At 49.4% G+C, this 13,177-nt stretch overlaps 1 protein-coding gene across 1 annotated transcript in view; it reads right to left on the bottom strand.

Moving 5' to 3' along the window:
- The window catches only part of USP42 (ubiquitin specific peptidase 42), a 32,984-nt gene extending 32,601 nt beyond the window's left edge, over positions 1-383 (bottom strand). Inside the window, 1 exon segment of the mRNA XM_006765474.2 lies at positions 58-383. The gene's annotated coding sequence lies outside the window, so the exon portion shown is untranslated.
- Between the last annotated feature and the right edge of the window lie 12,794 nt (positions 384-13,177).

Here is a 13,177-nt window from a genome sequence, read left to right as displayed (position 1 = left end):
CAGCGGTGCGCCCGCGGCCGCAGACTAACCGGTTACGGGAAGCGGAGGGTACGGTACCTGAGTCCGCAGCAAGGCCGGGCCCTTACCAGCACGGGTTCCTCTCGGGTCCGAGCATCCCGCGGGCTTTGGGGCAACGAAACCAGCGCCAGGTCCCTCCTACTGATGGGTCTCCAGCGCGAGCCCCGCGGAGGACGCGGCGATGCATCCTCGCATCTCGTCCGCCACCACCTTGCTCCTCCCTGTGGGTCCCTGCTTGCGTTAGGGACGTGGCACTCACCTCCCTAACCTGGGGCCCTCTCCCGCCCTCTCACAGGCCTCACCCTTATCGCCCAGTCACACCTGCCCAGGGGCTGCGATCCGACCTCCTCCCCTCAGGCGACCTTCCTGCGCGCCCGTCCCCAGGTTCTCTCCGCGCTTCCTTCTGGTCTCTCCCTCCCTTGCAACCTTCCGACCGCGGGCCCATCGTTCGGAAGCGCAGGACAGATGAGGCTCAGGGCTCAGAGCCACAAAAAAGTCTAAAATTCCTTCGCCTGGCAGGGAAGCCTCTAGTTGCAGACTTTTTCCTACAAACACCCCATTCCGACATTGGCTAACCAGCGGTTCTCAACCTGTGGGTCGCAACCCCTTTGGCAGCGGTGGAGCGACCCTTTCACAGAGGTCGCCTAAGACCATCCTGCATAGCAGATATTTACATGAGGGTTCATAACAGTAGCAACATCACAGTTATGAAATAGCAATGAAAATAATTGTATGGTTGGGTCACAACATGAGGAACTGTATTTAAAGGGCCAGAAGGTTGAGAACCAAGCCTTATAGAACGCCTACCTTGGGCCCCTCCCACAAAACCCCGCTTGAGTCCCGCCCATCACAGTCTTACTACAGATTGCACAAGTCTTTCATGGCAGCCCTTCCTTCACAGTGATTGTGGAAAGGGATCGCTAAGGTGATAAAATACCAGTTGTGTGTTTGGAGCAGAGCACTGACATTTTCCGAGGAAACAAAAAAGGACAAGGTGGGTTTCAAACCTCCCAGATTCAGTGCCCACGTTCAAAGTTAACAGCACAACTTACCTTCTGATGAGTAACAGTCACGGGACTTCACCCTCAGGGCCCTTTCAACACTCTTAAGAGACTTGTAAGGCCCTGGCCCTGTCCTCAGGCCGGAGGGTCCCGGGTTCAAGTCCCGTATGACGGAGAGGCAAGGAATGGATGTCTCTCTCTCATGTTGATGTTGAGAGAGAGAGAGAGAGAGAGATTTATAAGAACAGGCCAGCCATAGGGATGGACTCAGTAATCTGCTTGCCTTTTCCAAATGACTTTCAGATGATTAAATACATGATGAGAAGGAATCAAGGGGCCAAATCCTTAATATTCACCTGAGCTTTGTGGTACTTTAAAATGCTTCCTTTCTAATGCTTCACATTTAAAAAGTTTGGCTTCTAGCCCTAGCTGGTTTGGCTCAGTGGAGAGAGCGTCAGCCTGCGGACCCAAGGGTCCTAGGTTCAATTCTGGTCAAGGGCACATGCCTGGGTTGCGGCTCGGGTCCAACGTGCAGGAGGCAGCCAATGAATGATTCCCTCTCATCATTGATGTTTCTATCTCTCTCTTCCTGTCCCTCTCTGAAGTAAATAAAAATTAAAAAGTTTGCCTTCTAATTTCATTTTTTATTCTATTGAAGAACTGCGCCTGCAACCAGTGTTTTCATACAGTGCCTGAGCGACCTGGGTAGGAAAAGGGATTTTTTTTTAAAAAAAAAGAAACACCCCTTAGCATTCTCCACCCAGAACAGGTTCTTGGAGGGGGGACTGCACAGCCCCCTCCACCTTCCTCTGTGCCTTGAAAGCAAAAAGGCCTTTTTCCTCTAAAGTGGGGTGGGATGGGGAACCTTTTTTCCTGCCAAGGGCCAATGGGATATTTATAACATCATTTGGGGGCAAATTACCAACTTAAAAATGAGCCTGCAGTATTTGGTCAAACATTTAATTACCTCCCCCTAATTACCTTGTCAGGGCCAGGCCAAACATTGTGAGGGCTTTATGCAGCCCGCAGGCAGGACCTCCCCCACCCCGCTCTAAAGCCTTTCAGTGCCACTTACGATAGCAAAGTGACAGCAAGAAGGGGTATCAGGAAGCCCCTGCCTTCCAGCAGCGGTGCCTTTGGCTGAGATGCAGAAACTCCTTTTGCTCCGACAAGAGCTGAATCCCAAGTGAACGCTGTTGGGAAAGATTTCACTTCACTTCTAACAAGCCTGTGACCTCCAGCAATTCCTTAGCCAGTGGTCTTTACCACACTTGTCTCTGTGCCTCCTAATCTGGGTAATTACATGATCAAAGAGCCGAAGGTGTTACAGGGGGAACAATTGGATTCTCTGGGACCTGCAGGCACTTAGGAAGCCTCAGGCCGGTGTGGCCCTAATCAGATCCCCCACGGCTGACCACGCCCTTTCCCCTCCCAGCTGCCCTGCCTGTTACCTGCCAACTCACAGCTGCCCCTCCTCCTGGCACCTGTCCTTGGCCGCAGGGGAGCTGCTCTGTGGGGAGGTTAGGCGCCCCCCTCCCGCTCACAGCCTACAGCAATGGCTCGCTGGCCCGGGTTCAGAAAGGCCTGGCCTCAGCTTGTGACCAGTCTTGTGCAGCAGTTCATGTTCCAGTGGGACCAGAACGCAGCTCCTCTCCCACTGAGGCTCCTGCCTTGCTCACGCTTCTCCCTGACCTCTCCCTTCATACTCTCTCCCCAGAGAGCTCCCTCAATGCGGCACGGCCACCTGAGTTCCCTCTCAAAGCCTGCCGCCAGGCGGCCCAGCTTAAGATAGTTACCAGGAATGATCCGAAGAAGCAGAGTTCAAGGAGAGGGTCTGGGTGACAGGTGGGATGCTGATAGCTGCGTGACGGTGTAAGACTCCCACCCGGGGGGACGGGGATGGGAGACGGGAGAAGGGCATGCGCTGGTATATTCGATCTCTCATGTTTGAGGACGTGGGGGGAAATAGTAACTAGAAGCGTGGAACCAGACGGCCACGGATGTTTTCACGAGGGGAAGTAACAGGCCCTGAGCAATCCGTCATCAATATGAAGCAGAGCGTAGAAGCCCGGGCCTCCTGGGCAGCCTGCAGCGTGAGGGCCCGGAGGCCTGAAAGCAGGCTCAGGTTCCTTTCGAAGGAGCAGAACTTCAGAAACGGTGACTCCCCAGCCAGGGCCCATCACCTACACCGAAATCGGGGCCCCGATAAAGAAGAGGTGGAGCCCCGAGACAGGATGGGCATCCAACCACAGGACAACTCCACACTCCTCAGAACTACCTGGGCCTGATGAAGGGGCCCCTCCCCCCCAAAACTGGAGGTCTGTGCAGAAGCCACACGTGAGCTATACAAGACAATGCCTTCTTCAGGCTCTGCCCCATAATCCTCCTGGCCACCAGACCATTCTCTAAGGTTAGGGCTCGGTCCGGCCTGACGGCAGTGTTGGGCCTGCCTCGGGAGGCGTTGCGCATTGGAGGAGCCGCGGGGCTTGGCTAACAGAGACCAGCAGGGTTGGAAATAAGGCTGAAAATGGGTCCCAAAGGGACCAAACCAAGGGGGAGGAATTACGGAGAGTTTGCCGATATGGCAACACCCCCGTCACATAGGCTGGACACTGCGTCAAGGGCCAGTGTGGGCTGCTTCAGGTACCTGGCACGGAGGGCACTCGGCGAGAGGAAGGGTCACATGGACTGAAGCTGAGACGCCATGGCTTCCGGTGGAGGGAGGGACCACTCGGCTCAGGGAAGGGCACCTGCTGGACCGGACACTAGCAGCCGACTCTACTGCCCGAGAAGGCCCGGAGGGTTTGCCAAGGCCATGGGCGGTGGGCGCGCTTGCAGCTCTGTTGAGAATGTCGGTGGTGGCTGCCATCTGTAGGCTCCAGGCCTGACGACAGGGGCGCTGTTACAGAGCGGGGCTCTCTAGGGACAAGGGGTGGAGGACAGGAGGCTGGCGGGACAGAGGCTGGGGGCCGGCACTTATCAGACCGAGCTGGCGTGATTGCTGTCGTGGGCGGCAGGGTCCGAAAGGCAGAGGGGGGCAGCTGACTCGCAGAGACCCATGGAGATGGCTGACCGAACATGGGCCAAGATAGACGGGCGGTCACCAAAGGCACATGCGTATAATCAAGTGACATGCAGGCAGACTTGTCACATCTGGGCGTGCAGGAGACTGAGGCCAGCTGTCCCATGGGAGAGTCACAGTCTCCCGCCCAGCTTCCCTCCCTGAGACAGTTCTCAGACCAAACACCCATTCGGCAAGAGACCAGGCCCACGGCAAGGGTATACAGTAGCGATTCCTCAAATCCTGCCCCAAAGAGAGCTCCGGCCATTTAATTGACTCAGTAACCATACACCGGCAAAGAGGGATACTCGGCTATTTCCTGGTTATTGGATACAAAGTCCACGTGAATGCAGATGGATGGGACCTAAAGGGCCACAGGGATCCCCTTTCGCTAAGGGAGTGTGGAGTGGCCCGGGATGAAGCCCTGCTCAGAGAGGACAGGATGCAGGGCTGTGGTCTCCATCACGTGCCCATTTAATTCACCAGCCTGACCACTGCCAACAGGGGGTGGATCCTGGCCATGGGCCTCTGCACACTCAACGATCAGGAACCATCTAGCACCGGCAGCTCAATCCCACCACTACCCACTCCACCCGCTGGAGTTCTACACCCGAGAGAGAATGGAATCGTGCTTAGAATATCTTCGTCCTCGCTCTGAGCCCTTCTGGGCAAACATAAGCCACGCCTCTTACCTCTTATAGATTTTACTCACTGTGAACAAAGAAGAAATAACATAAACACCCCCTTCGCCCCAAAAAAATGGATAGTCACAAAGCATATTCAGAAAAAGTGCCTACCATAAGAAAAAAGGAGGAAGAAGAGGAGGAGGAGGAGGAGAAAGAAGAAAGGGGGGAAGGAAAAAGAATACCTACCTTTCACTATTAGAGTGTCCAGATGAAACCATCAATAGACCTGTCCCCGCGGCCTGGGCTGAGGCGCAGACATTACAGTGTGCTGTTTAGAGACAGACGGACTCGTACAAATACAGCTCCAGCTTGTGTTTAGTAGGGATTCTTTGGGCCTTCCTTTGGACGCGCAGGAAATGAAAGGCTTGCTTAACGTATCAAAGCCAGCCTTATCCGTGTAGATACTGCACCCCCTTCCCACCAGCCCAACAGGAAGCAGTAAAGCCGGGAGTCCTCAAGGAAGGACAGATTTGAGTTTCTAAGGACCACTGTTCCCTACGGGAATCAGAGACCGCAGCTCACCAAATCTTAGACCCAGTTTATCTTCGGGTGACGGATCCCACATCACTCCTTTACGTATTGACAAAATACCAAGGTAGAACGGGAAATGAGCCATGCTTTAGAGATACTGTGCTTAGCGTCCAGAGACCGTCTGTTTGGGGTACAGAGTTACCCATAGTTGGTTAGCCCACACTGTGACAATGTTCCAACAGAGGACAGTACAGCTCGGGGGGCAGTGGCTGGGTTTAACTCTGAAGTACATGCCATTCAGGAAACAGGTTGCACCAAGTGGTGGCACTTGAAATGGGCCCTTGAGGATTCAGTATACTTTTTTCCCAGGCAAATAAGGGGTAGGAAAGGGTGCCAGGATTTCAGGAGCAAATGACACTGAGAAGCAAAGAAAGTCTGTCCCATTCTTAGAAATCTGTTGCCCTTGGAAATGTGCAAAGATGAAGACTGATAACACTGTTGGTAACAAGGAGAAGGTCCAGCATGGAGTTCGATTCAGCAGACTTGAGGTTTCGAAGGAGAAAGGAGAAACTCAGAGAGGAAGAGATCTAACGGGTTGGTTGAGCCTATAAGAGAAAGTGTCACTTCCAAACTTAAATAACAGAAACCCATACTTGTCCAATTCATGAACAATAATGTACGCTATCCTAAATAATGATTAAACACGGTCCTGGCAATTTGCCCTCCCTCCCTCCCACCATCAAAACAAATGTTTCTATCAGAATGGAGACACTTATTTCCTTTGCATATCATACATCTACTAGAGGCCCGGTGCAGGGAGCAGGCCTAAGCTGGCAGGCGGACATCCCCCGAGGGGTCCTTAGCACTGCCACAGCCGCAGAGGCGAGGTGGGAGAGGCTCCTGCCACTGCTGCTCTGCTCGCTAGCCACCAGCCGTGAGCCTGGCTTCTGGCTGAGCAGTGCTCCCCCTGTGGGAGTGCACTGACCACCAGAGGGCAGCTCCTGCATTGAGCGTCTTCCCCTTGGTGGTTAGTGCGCATCATAGTGACTGGTTGCTCCATCCTTTGGTCGATTTGCATATTAGGGTTTTATTATATAGGATTTGAAAAAAGAAAATACATGAGACCCATTTAAGAGTTTTCAGGAAAGTGGCTGATTAAAGTGGAAATATTTTAAAAAGTCAATTAAATGTGAATGTCCCTAATGCCAGTGAACTATACGCTTGAAAATGGTTAACATGATAAATCTCACATATATTTTACCACAATAAAATGTCCATTGAAATCTATATACCAGCAATATCTAATTAGAAAAAAATAATCATTACAAGAGCCAAAACAAAATACTAAAGAATAAATAACAAATCTGGGAAAGGGGCAGCAGGAGAGACTTTCTGAATGAAGAGTTACACTTCCATTTGTGAAGATGTGAAGTAGGACTGATCTCCAAAGAGATGCTCCCTGGCACTTAATAAAATGCCCATAGAATGAAAATTAAGTTTACAAATGCAAAGCAGCTCGTCCTTAAAGGACTTGTGACACTTACTAAAACGCTTTGAATGTGCACCTGGGACATAAAACCGTCAATTAATACACAGTCAACGCTTTAGCTGCATGTAGCTCCTTTCTCCGTTAACAGTTCACACTGCATTCAGCAAATACCCAACCTCGCATCTCTTCTGGAAGTCCGGGCCAGAGAAATAGGTCCCAAAGCACCCCTGCCCTCTGTTAGCCCTCAGGGCAATTGTATCAAGCAGTCAAGCAATTAATGGCAATATTCCAGGAGGGAAGGTTGGGAGGAAATAACACAATGGGGGAAGCAGATTGGGGGGCGGGGGGTCACTCAGAGAGTTTCCCCGTGGGAAGGCACCTTGAGATCGAACCCTGACGACTGAGTGGCAATGAGCAAGTGCAGTGAGGATGAGGACAACCCAGAGAGCAGAGACTCAGAGACAGGGACAGGGACGGGAGAGACGCTCCGGAGAGGAGAGGAGAGCTTAATGCCTAAGCCGCCTTGGTGGGTATTTGAAGGAAACGAGCCACAACTTATCAGAAAAATGTCACAACGCAGGCGATAAACAAAGTCAAGGATGCCAAGGAGGAGGCTGCCACCAGGCTCAGAGCTTCTGGTCTGAGAGATGCCAACAATGTCTGAGAGTTGACTCAAGTCTCAAGAGAGTTTACAAATAATATTAGTCATTGTTAACAGCTAAATAGAAGGTATTATGTACTAGGCTCTACCTCTAAAGGTTTATGCATGTTAAGGCTTTCTTTTTTAAAAGCCGAGAAAAGGGCAGCGACGATGGACATGATTTCAGAGAGGAAGGGAGAGGGAGAAAGAGATAGAGATAGAAACATCAACGATGAGAGAGAATCATTGATCGGCTGCCTCCTGCACGCCCCGCACTGGGGATGGAGCCCGCAACCAGGCATGCGCCCTGACCGGCGATCGTACCGTGAGCAACTGGCTCAGAGGTCAATGCTCAACCACTGAGCTATGCCAGCTGGGCTCTTTTTTTTTTTTTGAAAAGCTTATTTAGGAAGTCACAGAGGTAGAAGTGAGCCAAGGAAGCAGTGAGCCAGCTGAGCTGCATGGGCTCAGAGAACAAGTTACAGAGGCAAAGAAGGGCCCTTGGGGCTTAGGAGCAAGAGCGGGGCAAGCAAACCCTGCCTGGGGGAAGGAGGTGGGGGAGGGTCAGGTAATTCTTGCACTAAGGTGTGTGGTAGGTTCTGTAAGCATTTCCCTTTTATCAAGGCGTTAACTGCGGCCAAGAGAGGCTCACTTGTTCTAGATCATACAAGCTAATAAGTGACAGAATCCGTGTTCTTAAATGCTCTAGGCCAGCACTGTCCAGGAGAACTTCCTGCAATGCTGATAAAGTCCTGTGCTGTCCAACAGAGTCATCCACCAGCCGCTCGCCACGTAGAGCGATTGGACACCCGAGATATGGTTTGATAGACCCGAGAAACCAGTTCTTTGCAGGTTGGGTCTGTGTCGGGGCATTCCTTCGACACTAGCCAGGCTGTTTCCAACTCTGCCTTAGCTTTCACTTCCTGCTTGTGCAGAACCGAAAGGCCAGCCACGGTGAAAACCTATGGTCTTAGCAAGTCTTTTCTGAGCACGCATCCTTCCCTGGCCCTGCACGTGACTTCCTAGATTCCTCGGTATATGTGGGTAGGGAGCGGCTCTAGGGCCAGGCCTCGGGCTGACCTGGGGCAGGGCCACAAACAAGTCCCAGCCTGGAGGGCAGAGCTCCCCTAGCATAATGAAGCCTGACCTTGTAACCCTCCCTCATTCTTGCCGAAGTAGCTAATGGGCTGTGGGAGGTGCTGCAAGTGTTAATCTGCTCTTGTTTTAAATAAAATGAAGCCTCAGCTTGCAGGCTGGGTCTTTCGAGTCCTCATCCAGGCACAGGAGATCCACAGAGCCCCAGCCATATTCTCTTGTTGGCCTTTTCTTCAGTCCTTCACGGCCCCTCCTCAGGCTCACCCTTGGTCGTGCTGGATCGGCACATGCGTGGAAGTTTTTCAAAGTCCCTTTTCTCCAAGTGTCTCACTCCCCAGCTTTTCTTCCCCAGCCTTAGGCATGTCCTCTGTTTGTCTCAACTGTTTGTTTGTTTGTTTGTTGCCCCAGACAGCAGTGGCTTGTTCATTCTGTGGCTTTTGGTGTTTTTCAGGAACATCTCCATGTGGCCATAGCCATTTTCCACCCTGAGAGAGCTCTGGGTTAGGACAAAGGCAGCCTCTTGTGTCAGTCCTGCCGGGGACCCACGGGCAAGTCACAACACATCAGCAGAGTTCCTCCAGATCGAGGTCGGCTCTCCTCCTGGACGAGGTGCCCACGCTGGGAACCTGGACCACTGCTGCGCTGGGACGGGAATGGATAAGTTTCAATGCCGGACCTCCTCCCAGCCCGTTTCAGTGACCTTTCTCGTGGCTAAGCATTTGCTTCGTTGCTGTAAACCTTGGGCCCCCTTCCAGAGTTCTGATAAGGTTGATTCTGACAGTTTTCCCCCAGGATTTTCACTGTTTCTGCGGAGAGACCATCTCTGAAGGTCCCTACTGTATCATTTTTGCTTGGGTGTAATATATAAGTGGTGCTTCTATATTATATGGAAAATAGGAGAGAGAGGGTCATTGGGGGGTTTTAAGAAAGTTCCAAGAGCACTAATTGCTAGTCTCTTGGTTATTCTAATGCTTTCTTTTCAGCACTTTCGTGGAAAAATGGTGAAAAACTATATATCAAAGTGACTTCCTGTTGTTTTGTCATCCATCAGATGTTGAAATTGAGAGTGATAATTTCAGCTGAGTCAGGGACTACAACCTTCCCATGAACATAAGGGAATGACACAGAAGACAGAAGACAAAAGCTGAGAAAAGGGCAGGGATGATGGACATGAGGAATGAGAAATAGTTACGAAAACATGCTTACTAAGAAGTAAAGATTTAGCCGGCTGACTCATCATACAAAGAAAGATATAACACCTTAACTTTAATTTCTACCATTCAGGAACAAAACTGTAAAGTGTGTTATTTCCATAATGATTAAATACAGTTCTTGTTTTTTTGGACCAATGTAGAGAAACAGGAATAAAAATAAGGTGTGAGAAAGAATCAATATAATCAATAGAAACCCCATTGGAGTATAAAAGGTTGAATGAATTGAAAAGATACATATGTAAAGTCAACTGATCTCCATGTATTAACAATAACAACTTAGAAAATGTTATAATCAGTGACTCATATACCACAGTGGCTGAAACAAAAGAGTAAATCATAAATAATAAGCTGAGATAACGTGTAGAGCTTAAATGAAGAACATGATCAAACATAACCAAGAAGACGTGCTGAATTGAGGGGCCACATAGCTCAATATTGAACAGGCGTCATGTGTCCCCAAATTAGATGGCAACTGTGATGAAATTTATTCCAAAGGGAATCTTTCTAGAACATGATACACTGCTTACAGGGTACATACATAATGCCTTTTAGTTAAGTTACAAGTGTAATGTAATGAATCCCAAGAGAATTTCTTCTGGAAATTAGTAAAAATGTCATAAATGCTCTCTAGGCAATAAACACAGTAAGCTATGAGTGCAGCTATGCACACTGGCCATCTTCCCCCACAAGCAGTTCAGTCCTTCATTCATCAATTTTCCATTGAGTCTTCTATGAGCATAAGAAAGTGTGCATGACACAGACGAAAATGATGAGCAGTCTAGAGACATATCAACAGTGCTCGTACACATGGGATTCCCATTGTGTTTCTATGGGGGAGGGGACATGGAGGGAGGGGAAGGACATGGCTTCAAATAAGTAACACCTACCACAAAGTGTGCTAAATGCTGCGGGGTAGATACCAGTGCGAAGAATTGCACAGTGGGAGGCACGAACATAGTGAGGTAAGAGGAAAACTGTGAGGGGAGTGTTCTGGTTTAATTGTGTTTCCTCAAAAACGTATGTTGTTGTCCCAACCCGACTACCTGAGAATGTGACCTTATTTGGAGATGGGGGGCTTTATGGAGGTGATCATGTTACAATGAAGTCCTTAAAATGGGCCTCGCCCTAACTGGTTTGGCTCAGTGGATAGAGCGTTGACCTGCGGACTCAAGGCTCCCAGGTTCGAATCTGGTCAAGGGCATATACCTTGGTTGTGGGCACATACCCAGTATGGAGTGTGCAGGAGGCAGCTGATCGATGTTTCTCTCTCATTGATGTTTCTGGCTCTCTATCCCTCTCCATTCCTCTCTGTAAAAAATCAATAAAATATATTTAAAAAAATAAAAAATAAAAAATAAAATGGGCCTCGGTCCAATGACAGGTGTCCTTATAAAAGGGGGAAATTTGAACACAGACACCCCCACACACAGAGAATGCGAGTGAAGATTAAGGCAGAGATTGGGGTGACATTTCTACAAGTCACAGAACACCAGAGATTGACAGCAAAACACCGGTAGCCAGGAGAGGGGCCTGGGACAGATTCTCCCTCGCAGCCCCAGCAGGAACCCATCCTGCTGACACCTTGATTGACCTTGGACTTGCAGCCTCCAGAACTGCGAGGAAGTTCATGTCTGCTGTTTAAGCCACCAAGTCTGGAGCACGTGGTGGTGGCAGTTCCAGCCAGCGAATAAAGGCAGTATGTTGTTATGTACCGAGTCACGTTTCATTGCAGACGGAAGGGAGGAGTAACAGGAAGTCAGGTGAAGTGGGGGCTGAGGCAGGGGAGTGTTCTGGGCAGAAGGAACCAGATGTGCATATAATAATGTTTTTAAATTTTTCCGTATTTTATGATGTTTCGACATCTTAAAAAGATTGCTGGTCGGAAGAGACTGTCCCTCCCAGGGCCAGCCCATTCTTAGAGATAGCAAAGGTCTTCATAGAGCAGTGGAAACCAACCGATCCAAGTCTACAAACCCAGCTACCTCCTTCTCTAACTCTCTGCCCCATATCACACAAGGGCCGGGTGCCAGGCAACTAGAGTCCACCCCTATGGTCCAGAGCCTGCTGGAATGATTCCAACTCGCCAGTCCTAAGTGGCTTACTCTGCTATGCCTTGCCATTCCCATGGAAACTCCAATATGGGCTCTGGCTCAGGCTATCCCCTCTCCTGTCTTCTGCCACCTGACCAAATCCTGGTGTTTCCCTGCGGCCCTGCGCGGCAGGGGGTGACCCCCTACTCTGGGACGTCAGAGTAAAATAAATGTATTCCTTCCAAACCTCCTCCTCGTTTCCTTCTGTGGCTGCACCAACTTTAATGTACCATATCCAACATGTACGTTCTTAGGACACTGCAGGTTTCACGGAGAGGAGGAGCAGAGGGGAGAACTGGAGAGAAGGGAGGCATAATGTATACCTCACCGGATGAGTGAGGAAGATACACAATTACACACTTTCAGAAGAACTCTTTCTGGCAAAATTCTAGGAGGACTAAAAGTTACTGAAAGACTCAACAGACCACATAACTCTTCTATGTGATTTATCTACCTTAGCTCACTGACAACCTACACCCAGCTCGGGAGTGCCATACTAGTAATACTTTCATTTCACAGGTAGGAACATGAGGCAGAGATCTCAAAATATTTCCTCTTGGTTCCTAACCTCTCTTCCAACAGCTCTGAGTAAGTGGATTGAGAGACACCATGAAGCAAAATGAAAAAAATGAAGAAGAATGCACCTACTTTAAGGTGGGTAGCTCTCAAAGAGCCAGCAAAAGGCTAGTTGCTGAACAATATGTAAAATAGCATACTGTAAGACAATAAAAACAGAAACCCCAAATAATGTCTCTTCTGTGGGGATACTTATATGTAAATATATAGAAAATATATGGACATATACACATATGTATTGGGTTTGTGTGCATATGATTGTATGCATATATGAGATGTAAAGTTTGTGCATATATTTCTATGTTCATGCATATGAATATATTTATATGTATGCATAAGTATGTTATAAATTTACATATGCATATCTTTTTTAATTAAGTTTTTTTTTTAATTTCAGAGAGGAAGGGAGAGAGAGATAGAAACATCAATGATGAGAGAGAATCATCTGAGCCAGAAACCCAGGCATGGAACTGTGACCTCCTGGTTCATAGGTCGATGCTCAACCACTGAATAAAGACCCCCTATCTATAGGTATATATTTATGTATGTACACACACGTCCCAACAGAAAGTACGTAGGACTTGGTGCCTGTGTTTTTATTGTCTTGCGGCATGGTATTTCACTTATTGGTCAGTTAGTTGCTTATACATATATTGGTGTGTTAATAGAAAAACCAGGACACCCAACAGATAAGCTGCTTACTTCTGGGGAGGGGAAAAGACCGAGATTGGAGGCAATGGAGAGCCGAGAGTGGTGCGCGGGGTGCAGGCCGAGGCAGACCAGAGCATGGCGCTCCCCAAGACTCGCCACCCCGCCCAACGCCGCCCCAAGACCAG

The sequence above is a fragment of the Myotis davidii genome, unplaced genomic scaffold, assembly GCF_000327345.1.
Source record: "Myotis davidii unplaced genomic scaffold, ASM32734v1 scaffold399, whole genome shotgun sequence".
Lineage (NCBI taxonomy): Eukaryota > Metazoa > Chordata > Mammalia > Chiroptera > Vespertilionidae > Myotis > Myotis davidii.
The sequence above is the reverse complement of the archived record's forward strand: the minus strand, read 5'-3'. Positions and strand labels throughout refer to the sequence as shown.